At 59.2% G+C, this 12,149-nt stretch overlaps 1 non-coding gene across 1 annotated transcript; it reads left to right on the forward strand.

Moving 5' to 3' along the window:
- Positions 1-8,447: 8,447 nt before the first annotated feature.
- On the forward strand, positions 8,448-8,566 carry LOC131863673 (5S ribosomal RNA). The gene has a single exon (XR_009362571.1). It is a non-coding gene; the product is annotated as a 5S ribosomal RNA (ribosomal RNA).
- The last annotated feature ends 3,583 nt before the right edge of the window (positions 8,567-12,149 follow it).

Raw genomic sequence — 12,149 nt, forward strand, 5'->3', positions numbered from 1 at the left:
CGAGGCGAGGGATGCGGCGAGAAGGACCCAACGGCTAGACGGAAGAGGCTTCGGGTCCGCCTCGGAATGGTCCAAGCATCGGACGCGCTTGGGGCGACTACCAGTGACAACCCCTTATCCCGCGACGCGTCCGATACACAGATAGTTCCGAGGCGGCCGAGGAGCCTCACCGCATAGCAATCGGGGTGCGAGGCGAAGGATGCGGCGAGAAGGACCCAACGGCTAGACGGAAGAGGCTTCGGGTCCGCCTCGGAATGGTCCAAGCATCGGACGCGCTTGGGGCGACTACCAGTGACAACCCCTTATCCCGCGACGCGTCCGATACACAGATAGTTCCAAGGCGGCCGAGGAGCCTCACCGCATAGCAATCGGGGTGCGAGGCGAGGGATGCGGCGAGAAGGACCCAACGGCTAGACGGAAGAGGCTTCAGGGCCGCCTCGGAATGGTCCAAGCATCGAACGCGCTTGGGGCGACTACCAGTGACAACCCCTTATCCCGCGACGCGTCCGATACACAGATAGTTCCGAGGCGGCCGAGGAGCCTCACCGCATAGCAATCGGGGTGCGAGGCGAGGGATGCGGCGAGAAGGACCCAACGGCTAGACGGAAGAGGCTTCAGGGCCGCCTCGGAATGGTCCAAGCATCGGACGTGCTTGGGGCGACTACCAGTGACAACCCCTTATCCCGCGACGCGTCCGATACACAGATAGTTCCGAGGCGGCCGAGGAGCCTCACCGCATAGCAATCGGGGTGCGAGGCGAGGGATGCGGCGAGAAGGACCCAACGGCTAGACGGAAGAGGCTTCAGGGCCGCCTCGGAATGGTCCAAGCATCGGACGCGCTTGGGGCGACTACCAATGACAACCCCTTATCCCGCGACGCGTCCGATACACAGATAGTTCCGAGGCGGCCGAGGAGCCTCACCGCATAGCAATCGGGGTGCGAGGCGAGGGATGCGGCGAGAAGGACCCAACGGCTAGACGGAAGAGGCTTCAGGGCCGCCTCGGAATGGTCCAAGCATCGGACGCGCTTGGGGCGACTACCAGTGACAACCCCTTATCCCGCGACGCGTCCGATACACAGATAGTTCCGAGGCGGCCGAGGAGCCTCACCGCATAGCAATCGGGGTGCGAGGCGAGGGATGCGGCGAGAAGGACCCAACGGCTAGACGGAAGAGGCTTCAGGGCCGCCTCGGAATGGTCCAAGCATCGGACGCGCTTGGGGCGACTACCGTTGCCAACCCCTTATCCCGCGATGCGTCTGATACACAGATAGTTCCGAGGCGGCCGAGGAGCCTCACCGCATAGCAATCGGGTTGCGAGGCAGATTATTGGGAAGGGAACCCCCTGGGATGCGGCTCAAGCAGTGCCCAAAGGGACTGGAATGCGGAATCACATCGAGAGACCCAAATGCTATACGAGGGCTCAAATCGAATTATCGATTTGGCCACGACATGGACGCATCGGAACGACTACCTTTGCCGAACCACTCGCAATTGCATCCATACCGAAACCAATAGACATTTCCGTTAGAGCCCTCGCATAGCATTCGGGAATCTCGCATGCCCCTCTAAATCGACCAATGCTGGCGCTCAATGAAAATCCGAGCGCTACCACCGTTCGAGCGCCAGCATTGGTCGAGTTAGAGGGGCACGGGGGAGAATGCTCCAGTCAACACCTCCCCTATATAAGTTATTTGTCCGATTCTCGCACAACCGTAGTCTGCCTCGTCGAATCAAACAACGGTCCCAGATTCCGACTTCCGTTCCGTAGAGACCCAAAAGCTAGATGGAGGCTCGCAAGAAAGAGAGTCGGCGCATAGCAATCGGGTTTCTCGAACGTTTAGGGACCGAGCTCACTTGCGGATAGGGCAAAATCCGCCAAGCAACCCAAAAGCTAGACGGGGGCTCGAATCGAATCGCCTAGGCGGCCACAACAACGACGTGTTGGATCGACTACCAGTGCCAAACCATTCAGCAAGACTAGTCTGTGTCGAGGCCGGATAGAGATTCTCAGAGAGCGCCCGCATAGCATTTAGGAGACCTGCCGCGTCCCTCACACTCGACAAATGGTGGTGCACGTTTATAAATCCGAGCGATCCCAACCCTTTCAAGCACCAACATCGGTCGAGATAGAGGGGCACGGAGGGGGCTGCGTGAGACAACACAGTCCCCTATATAAGTTATTTGTCCGATTCTCACACATCCGAAGAATGGTCATCAAATCGGACAACAGCCCAAACTTCCGACTTCCGTCCCAGAAAGCCCAAGAGCTATCTAAAACGTTCATGGCCGGAACTCGATCGCGGCTATACCAGTCCGCCAAGCAACCCAAAAGCTAGACTGGAGCTCTAGTCGAATCACCTCTGTGGCCATTGCAAGGACGTGTTGGAGCGACTACCATTGCCGAACCATTCCGCAGGTCGAGTCCATACCAAGGCCGCATAGAGATTCACGATGAGCTCCTGCATAGCAATCAGGAGACTTGCCGTGTCCATCACAATCGATAAATCCTGGTGCAAGATTTTTGCATCCGAGCGCTCCAACCAGTCGAGCACCAGCATCAATCGACATAAACGGGCACGGGGGGAGGATGCTCGAGAACACTACCTCCCCTATATAAGTTATTTGTCCGATTCTCAAGCAGCCGAAGTCTGGTCATCGAATCGGGTCAAAGACCACAACTTCCGACTTTACCCACAATGCAAGTCATCGAATCGAACATCGGCCCCCGAGTCGGACTCCATGCGTATGTCAGGTCATCGGACCCAAATTCCGCCTTCCTGCGCATGGCGGGCCATCAATATCAACTCGGTCATCGGACCCAAACTCCGCCTTTTTGCGTATGGCACGCCTTCAAATCGGTCATCGGACCCAAATTCCGCCTTCCTGTGCATGGCGGGCCATCAACATCAACTCGGTCATCGGACCCAAATTCCGCCTTTCTGCGCATGGCACGCCATCAACTCGGTCATCGGACCCAAATTCCGCCTTCCTGCGCATGGCAGGTCATCGGACACAAATTCAGACCTCGCCAATATGCCTACGTATCGAATCGGTCATCGGACCCAACTTCCGACTTCATCCATACTGTAGGGTCTTTGAGGTTGGCGCGGTGCGCTCAACCCAGGGAGTCGACCCATCGAAGCATACACCTCCCCTATATAAGCTATTTGTCCGATTCCCACACCTGTGTAGTTTGCACCTCTGACCAGGACATCGACCCCAACTTCCGAACTCGACTGCAACGACGGCACCAGCGCCTTGGTGCGCACCTTGTGACGCACAGTCCCAACATTCGCCTTCCTGCACATGGCAGGTCATCGGACCCAAATTCCGACCTCGCGAGTATGCCTACATATCGAATCGGTCATCGGACCCAACTTCCGACTTCATCCATACCGTAGGGTCTTTGAGGTTGGCGCGGTGCGCTCAACCCGGGGAGTCGACCCAACGAAGCATACACCTCCCCTATATAAGCTATTTGTCCGATTCCCACACCTGTGTAGTTTGCACCTCCGATCAAGACATCGACCCCAACTTCCGAACTCGCCTCCAACGACCGAACCAGCGCCTTGGTGCGCACCTTGCAACGCACAGTGCCAACATTCGCCTTCCTGCACGTGGCAGGTCATCGGACCCAAATTCCGACCTCGCGAGTATGCCTACATATCGAATCGGTCATCGGACCCAACTTCCGACTTCATCCATACCGTAGGGTCTTTGAGGTTGGCGCGGTGCGCTCAACCCGGGGAGTCGACCCAACGAAGCATACACCTCCCCTATATAAGCTATTTGTCCGATTCCCACACCTGTGTAGCTTGCACCTCCGATCAGGACATCGACCCCAACTTCCGAACTCGACTAAAAAGACCGCACCAGCGCCTTGGTGTGCACCTTGCAACGCACAGTGTCAACATTCGCCTTCCTGCACATGGCAGGTCATCGGACCCAAATTCCGACCTCATGAGCATACCTACTAATCGAATCGGTCATCGGACCCAACTTCCGACTTCATCCATACCGTAGGGTCTTTGAGGTTGGCGCGGTGCGCTCAACCTGGGGAGTCGACCCATCGAAGCATACACCTCCCCTATATAAGCTATTTGTCCGATTCCGACACCTGTGTAGTTTGCACCTCCGCTCAGGACATCGACCCCAACTTCCGAACTCGCCTGCAACGACCGAACCAGCGCCTTGGTGCGCACCAAAAGTGCGCACTTTTGGAGGGCACTTTTCTGCGCTCCAAAGGTGCGCACTTTTGGAGGGCACTTTTTGGAGGGCACTTTTCTGCGCTCCAAAGGTGCGCACTTTTGGAGGGCACTTTTTGGAGGGCACTTTTCTGCGCTCCAAAGGTGCGCACTTTTGGAGGGCACTTTTTGGAGGGCACTTTTCTGCGCTCCAAAGGTGCGCACTTTTGGAGGGCACTTTTTGGAGGGCACTTTTCTGCGCTCCAAAGGTGCGCACTTTTGGAGGGCACTTTTTGGAGGGCACTTTTCTGCGCTCCAAAGGTGCGCACTTTTGGAGGGCACTTTTTGGAGGGCACTTTTCTGCGCTCCAAAGGTGCGCACTTTTGGAGGGCACTTTTTGGAGGGCACTTTTCTGCGCTCCAAAGGTGCGCACTTTTGGAGGGCACTTTTTGGAGGGCACTTTTCTGCGCTCCAAAGGTGCGCACTTTTGGAGGGCACTTTTGTGCACTCCAAAGGTGCGCACTTTTGGAGGGCACTTTTCCTGTGCTCCAAAGGTGCACACCTAGGTGAGCACCTTCGACCACACCTTGTAGCACACCAAACTCTGACTTTCGACTTCATCCGCAATGCAGGGTCTTTGAGGTTGGCGCAATGCGCACAACCAGGGGAGTCGACCCATCAAACCCAACACCTCCCCTATATAAGCTATTTGTCTGATTCTCATACATGCGTAGCCTGCAGGAGCAATTAGGACATCGACCCCAACTTTCGGCTTCTAAACGAAAACAAGGTCTTTGAGGTTGGTGTAATGCGAACAACTAGGGGAGTCAACCCATCAAACCCAACACCTCCCCTATATAAGCTATTTGTCTGATTCTCATACATGTGTAGTCTACAGGAGCAATTAGGACATCGACCCCAACTTTTGACTTCTTAACGAAAACAAGGTCTTTGAGGTTGACGTAATGCGCACAACCAGGGGAGTCGACCCATCAAACCCAACACCTCCCCTATATAAGCTATTTGTCCGATTCTCATACATGTGTAGCCTGCAGGAGCCATTAGGACATTGACCCCAACTTTTGACTTCTTAACGAAAACAAGGTCTTTGAGGTTGGCGTAATGCGCACAACCAAGGGAGTTGACCCATCAAACCCAACACCTCCCCTATATAAGCTATTTGTCTGATTCTCATACATGTGTAGCCTGCAACAACGATTAGGACATCCACCCCAACTTCTGAATTCGTCTGCGTTGACCGCACCAAAGGTGCACGCCTTGGTGCTCACCAAAATCCGACTTCCGACTTCTTCTGCTATGCGGGGTCTTTGAGGTTGGCGCAGTGCGCACAACCAGGGGAGTCAACCCACCGAATGCAACACCTCCCCTATATAAGCTATTTGTCTGATTCTCATACATGCGTAGACTGCAGCAATGATTAGGACATCCACCCCAACTTTTGACTTCTTAAACAAGACAGGGTCTTTGAAGTTGGTGCAGTGCACACAACCAGGGGAGTCGACCCATCAAACGCAACACCTCCCCTATATAAAGCTATTTGTCCGATTCTCATACGTGTAGTCTGCAGCAGCGATTAGGACATCGACCCCAACTTCCGAATTCGTTTGCATTGACCGCACCAAAGGTGCACGCCTTGGTGTGCACCCTGGAGTGCACTTTGGTGCTCACCTCGGTGCACACTTTGGTGTGCACCTCGGTGTGCACCAAAGGTGCGCACCTTGGAGCGCACCAAAGGTGTACACTTTGGAGCGCACCACATAGGGTCTTTGAGAGGTTGGCGCAGTGCGCACACCAAGGTGGGTGTTGAGGTGCGTGCCGAGGTGGGTGGGTGCTAGGGTGCGCTCCATGGTGGGTGCCAGGGTGGGTGCGTGCTAGGGTGGATTCCAAAGAGGGTCATAGGGTGGGTGCCAAGGTGGGTTGGTGATATAGTGGGTTCAAAGGTGGGTACTAGGGTGGGTTCCAAGGTGGGTCACAAGTTGGGTGCCAGGATGCGTGGGTGTTAGGTTGGGTGCCAAGGTGGGCTCCTGCGTGGGTGGGTGCTAGGGTGGGTTTCAAGGTGGACGCGAGGGCGGGTGCCAAGGTGGGTAACAAGTTGGGTGTTAGGATGGGTGAGTGCTAGAGTGGGTGCCAAGGTGGGTGGGTGCTAAGGTGGATGCCAAGGTGGTTCACAGGGTGGGTGGGTTCTAGGGTGAGTTCCAAGGTGGGTCACAGGTTCAGTGCTAGGGTGGGTGTCAAGGCGGGTGTCGAGGTGCCTGGGTGCTAGGGTGTGGATGCCAATGTGGGTCATAGGGTGGGTACTAGGGTGGGCTGCAATGTGGGTGCCAAGGTGGGTAACATGCTCGGTGGGTTCTAAATTGGGTGCCAGGGTGGGTGTGCACCCACCTTGCCCGAGGTGGGTGCCAAGGTGCCAGTGTGGGTGGGTGCTAAGGTGGATGCCAAGGTGGGTGAGAAGGTGGGTGATAGGTTGAGTGGTAGGATGGGTGGGTGCCAAGATGGGTCACAGGGTGGGTGCAAGGGTGGGTAGGTGCTAGGGTTGGTGTCAGGGTGGGTGGGTGCTAGGTTGGGTTCCAAGGTGGGTGCGAGGGTGAGTGTCAAGGTGGGTCACAGGTTAGGTGCTAGGATGGGTGAGTGCTAGGGTGCAAAGGTGCCAGGGTGGGTGCTAGGATGGGTCGATGCTAGGGTGAGTGGCAAGGTGGGTCCACAAGTGTCAAGGTGGGTGCCGAGGTGGGTGCCAAGTCGGCGACTGCTATGGTGGATGCCAAGGTGGGTCACGGGGTGGGTGCCAAGTTGCTAGGTTGGGTTCCAAGGTGGGTGCCAACGTGGGTGCTAGGGTGCGTGGGTTAAAGGGTGTGTCACAACGTGGGTGCCAGGATGGGTGCGCACCCACACTGGCCAAGACGGGTGCGGGTGCAAGGTTGGGTTCCAAGCCCGGTCACAGGCTGGGTGCTAGGATGGGTGGGTGCCAAGGTGGGCACCAGGGTGGGTGCACCCACCCTGGCCAAGGTGGGTCACGGGGTGGGTCCTAGGGTGGGTAACGGGGTGGGTACTAAGGTGCGTGCCAAGGTGGGTCATAGGGTGGGTGCCAAGGTGGGCACCAGGGTGGGTGTGCACCAACCCTAGCCAGGGTAGGTCACGGGGTGGTTGTCGGGGTGGGCGTCAAGGAGCCAAGGTGGGTGGCAAGTAGCCAAGTTGCGTGCCAAGGTGGGTGTCGGGGTGGGTGCCAAGGATCCAAGGTGGGTGCCAAGGAACCAAGGTGGGTGTCTGGGTGGGTGCCGAGGTGGGAGCCAGGGTGGGTCCCAAGGTGAGTGCAAAGGTGGGTGCCAGGGTCAAGGTGAGTGCCAATGTGGGTTCCAAGGTGCCAGGGTCAGGGTGAGTGCCAATGTGGGTTCAAAGGTGCTAAGTTGGGTGCGAGGTTGGGTGCGAGGGTGGGTGGGTGCCAAGGTGTGCTAGGTGGAAGCCCGGGTGGGTCGGCATCCCATGGGTGTCGAGTTGGGTGCCTGATGGGTGCTTCTTGTCAAGTTTTAGTCGTCGGGACTCATTTCGAGCCTTAGAGGTCGTTTCTTGTCCGGTTGCCCTGTCTTCGACCTGGGAACCCAATTTTGGTCCTCGGGTCCCATTTTTTTTTGTCTCGCATCCCACTTTTGGCCTGTGGCCTTTTCGGGGTCGATTCTCGTTTTGGGCATCAGAGCATGTTTCTTCTCCTAAAACCCAATATTTGTTTATTAAGTCTCGGAACACATTTTTGTTCTCGTGGACCCATCATGGGTCTTGGAACGCATTTGTGGTCCTTGGGTCCCATTTTGCATCCCGAAACTTGTGTTTTGGTGCTTGATCCCTATTTTGGGTGCCCACCTTGCACCAAGTGCGCACCCGGGGCAAACCGAGCGCCTTGGTGCACCGGGGCAAGATCGAGCGTGCACCCGAGGCGCCCCGAACATGCACCAAGGTGCACTCGGCCCACATGTGAGCGCAGGTCGTTGCGCCCGAGGTGGTGTGTGGGCACCGCGTTGCAGACGGGACACTGCACGCACACGACGCCCCCTCCAGGTGCACGCACGTAGGCCGGGCCGGGTGCACACCCGACGCCCTAGCAAGGTGCGCGCACCCGGGCAGGGCTCACACTTGGCGAACGGGGCGCACTTCGCGAGGGAGGGTGTGCACCTCGACGGGGGTGGGTGGCCGGGGTGGATTCGCACGTGGGTCGCGGTTTGCTAAGTACACACTGCGACAAGCTCATAACGGGTGCGATCATACCAGCATTAGTGCACCGGATCCCATCAGAACTCCGCAGTTAAGCGCGCTTGGGCCGGAGTAGTACTGGGATGGGTGACCTCCCGGGAAGTCCCGGTGTTGCACCCTTTTTTAGTTTTTCGCCGGGCGTCGCAATGCTATTTGAATAAACCTTTTGCCCGTTTGCGTTCTCGTCGGGGCCGGGCCGGGCCGGGGTGCGCTGCCCGCACTACCGCGCGCGCGGGGGCGACACCGAGCGCGCACCCGAGGCACCCCGAGCACACAGGCCACGGTGCAACCCGGGCGTTGTGCGCGCACCCCGGTGCGCCCGAGGTGCTGCGCGCGCACCCAGGTGAAATCGGTGTGCACCTCGGCCAGTGCGCGCTCGGTCGAGTCGCGCACGTTGGCCAAGGTGCACGGTGATGTTTCTTACTCTAAGGTTCCGCACCAGACGCCCGGGACAGGTGAGCGAAGCTGGGCGGGGCCGGGTGCGCGGCCGGGGCAGGTGCACGCAGCTGGAGAGAGCTTTGGAGCACACTTCGGAGCGCACCAATGATGCGCTCCATTCAAAAGTTTCCTGAAAAGGCAAAAAAAGTTGAGATTATAGAATTTCCCACTTGAGAGATTGTAAAAAAAAAAAATTTAAAATGAAGGAAACGCGGGTGCCAAGGTGTGCGCAGCCCAGCCAAGGTGTGCGCACCAAGGCGCCCACCCTGGCGAAGGTGCACGCAAGGTGCGCACCCGAGGCAAACCGGACAATTAACCCAACTTTCGACTTCGCGCGCACCTTGGAGCGCACTTCGGAGCGCTCCTTGGTGCGCACCAATCTTGGGCACCTCGGAGTGCACCATGGCGCCCACCAAGGTGCGCACCCGGGGCAAACCGAGCTCCGACTTCGTGCGCACCTTGGAGCGCACGAAAGGTGCGCACCATGGCGCCCACCAAGGTGCGCAGCCCAGCCAAGGCGTGCGCATCAAGGTGCGCACCCTGGCGAAGGTGCGCACCTGGGGCAAACCGAGCTCCGACTTCGTGCGCACCTTGGAGCGCACAAAAGGTGCGCAACCCAGCCAAGGTGTGCGCACCCCGGTCAAACCGAGCTCCGAATCGTGCGCACCAGAGGTGCACGCCATCGTGCGCACCTTGGAGCACACTTCGGAGCCCTCCTTGGTGCGCGCTGATGTTGCGCACCTCGGAGCGCACCCGGGGAAAACAATGCAATTAACCCGACTTTCGACTTCGTGGGCACCTCGGAGCGCTCTCGGGTTCGCACCTCGGAGCACACCGAGGTGCGCACCTTTGATGCGCTGCCTTCACCAATTTCCAGAAAAGGCAAGAAAACATTGAGAAGGTGTGCGCACCGAGGTGCCCACCCTGGCGAAGGTGCACGCGAGGTGCGCACCCGGGGCAAACCGGGCTCCGACTTCGTGCACGCCGCACCTTGGAGCACACTTCGGAGCGCTCCTTGGTGCGCACCAGGGCGCGCAACCCAGCCGAGGTGCCCACCCCGGCGAAGGTGCACGCGAGGTGCGCACCCGGGGCAAACCGGGCTCCGACTTCGTGCACGCCATGGTGCCCACCGCGGCGAAGGTGCACGCGAGGTGCGCACCCGGGGCAAACCGGGCTCCGACTTCGTGCACGCCGCACCTTGGAGCACACTTCGGAGCGCTCCTTGGTGCGCACCATGGTGCCCACCAGGGCGCGCAACCCCGCCGAAGGTGCACGCGAGGTGCGCACCCGGGGCAAACCGGGCTCCGACTTCGTGCACGCCGCACCTTGGAGCACACTTCGGAGCGCTCCTTGGTGCGCACCATGGTGCCCACCAGGGCGCGCAACCCCGCCGAAGGTGCACGCGAGGTGCGCACCCGGGGCAAACCGGGCTCCGACTTCGTGCACGCCATGGTGCGCACCGCGGCGAAGGTGCGCACCCGGGGCAAACCGGGCTCCGACTTCGTGCACGCCGCACCTTGGAGCACACTTCGGAGCGCTCCTTGGTGCGCACCAGGGCGCGCAACCCAGCCGAGGTGCCCACCCCGGCGAAGGTGCACGCGAGGTGCGTACCCGGGGCAAACCGGGCTCCGACTTCGTGCACGCCGCACCTTGGAGCACACTTCGGAGCGCTCCTTGGTGCGCACCATGGTGCCCACCAGGCCGCGCAACCCAGCCAAGGTGTGCGCACCAAGGTGCACGCGAGGTGCGCACCCGGGGCAAACCGGGGTCCGACTTCGTGCACGCCGCACCTTGGAGCACACATCGGGGCGCTCCCGGGTTCGCACCGGCGTTGCGCACCGTGGTGGGCACCTCGGAGCACACCAAGGTGGGCAGCGAGGTGCGCACCTTTGATGCGATGCCTTCACTAATTTCCATAAAAGGCAAAAAAAAAACGAGATTTTAAAATTTCCGTTTTGAAAGATAGTGAGAAAAAGGGAATGCTGGTGCCATCTTGAGCCCGCCCTGGTGCGCAGCCCAGCCAAGGTGTGCGCACCAAGGTGCCCACCCTGGCGAAGGTGCGCGCCCGGGCAATTAACCCAACTTCCAACTTCGCGCGCGCCAGGGTGGGAGCGCACCCAACAACCGGGCCTGGGAAGAGCCAATGCGAGAAACCCCACCAAACGCTCTGACAAAAAAAGAGGGGGCGCTCCAGTAACCCCGCTTCGGAGCGCACCCTGGGCAAACCCAGCCAAGGTGCCCACCCCGGCCAAGGTGCAGGCGAGGTGCGCACCCGGGGCAAACCGGGCTCCGACAACGTGCACGCCGCACCTTGGAGCACACTTCGTAGCGCTCCCGGGTGCGCACCTCAGAGCACACCAAGGTGGGCAGCGAGGTGCGCACCTTTGATGCGCTGCCTTCACTAATTTCCAGAAAAGGCAAAAAAAAAAGGAGATTTTAAAATTTCCGTTTTGAAAGATAGTGAAAAAAACGGAACGCGCGTGCCATCTTGAGCCCGCCCTGGTGCGCAGCCCAGGTAAGGTGCCCACCCTGGCAAAGGTGCGCACCCGGGCAATTAACCCTACTTCCGACTTCGTGCGCGCCAGGGTGGCAACCGGGCCTCGGAAGAGCCAATGCGAGAAACCCCACCAAACGCTCCGACAAAAAAAGAGGCGGCGCTCCAATAACCCCGCTTCGGAGCGCAGCCGGGGCAAACCCAGCCAAGGTGCCCACCCCGACGAAGGTGCACGCGAGGTGCGCACCCGGGGCAAACCGGGCTCCGACAACGTGCACGCAGCACCTTGGAGCACACTTCGAAGCACTCCCGGGTGCCCACCGGCGTTGCGCACCGTGGTGGGCAGCGAGGTGCGCACCTTTGATGCGCTGCCTTCACTAATTTCCAGAAAAAGGCAAAAAAAAATGAGATTTTAAAATTTCCGTTTTGAAAGATAGTGAAAAAAAAGGAACGCGGGTGCCATCTTGAGCCCGCCCTGGTGCGCAGCCCAGGCAAGGCATGCGCACCAAGGTGCCCACCCGAGGTGCACACCCGGGGCAAACCGGGCTCCGACTTCGTGCAGGCCGCACCTTGGAGCACACTTCGGAGCGCTCCTTGGTGCGCACCATGGTGCCCACCAGGGCGCGCAACCCAGCCAAGGTCTGCACACCAAGGTGCCCACCCCGGCGAAGGTGCACGCGAGGTGCGCACCCGGGGCAAACCGGGCTCCGACTTCGTGCACGCCATGGTGCCCACCGCGGCGAAGGTGCACGCGAGGTGCGCACCCGGGGC

This window comes from Cryptomeria japonica, unplaced genomic scaffold, assembly GCF_030272615.1.
Source record: "Cryptomeria japonica unplaced genomic scaffold, Sugi_1.0 HiC_scaffold_67, whole genome shotgun sequence".
Classification (NCBI taxonomy): domain Eukaryota; kingdom Viridiplantae; phylum Streptophyta; class Pinopsida; order Cupressales; family Cupressaceae; genus Cryptomeria; species Cryptomeria japonica.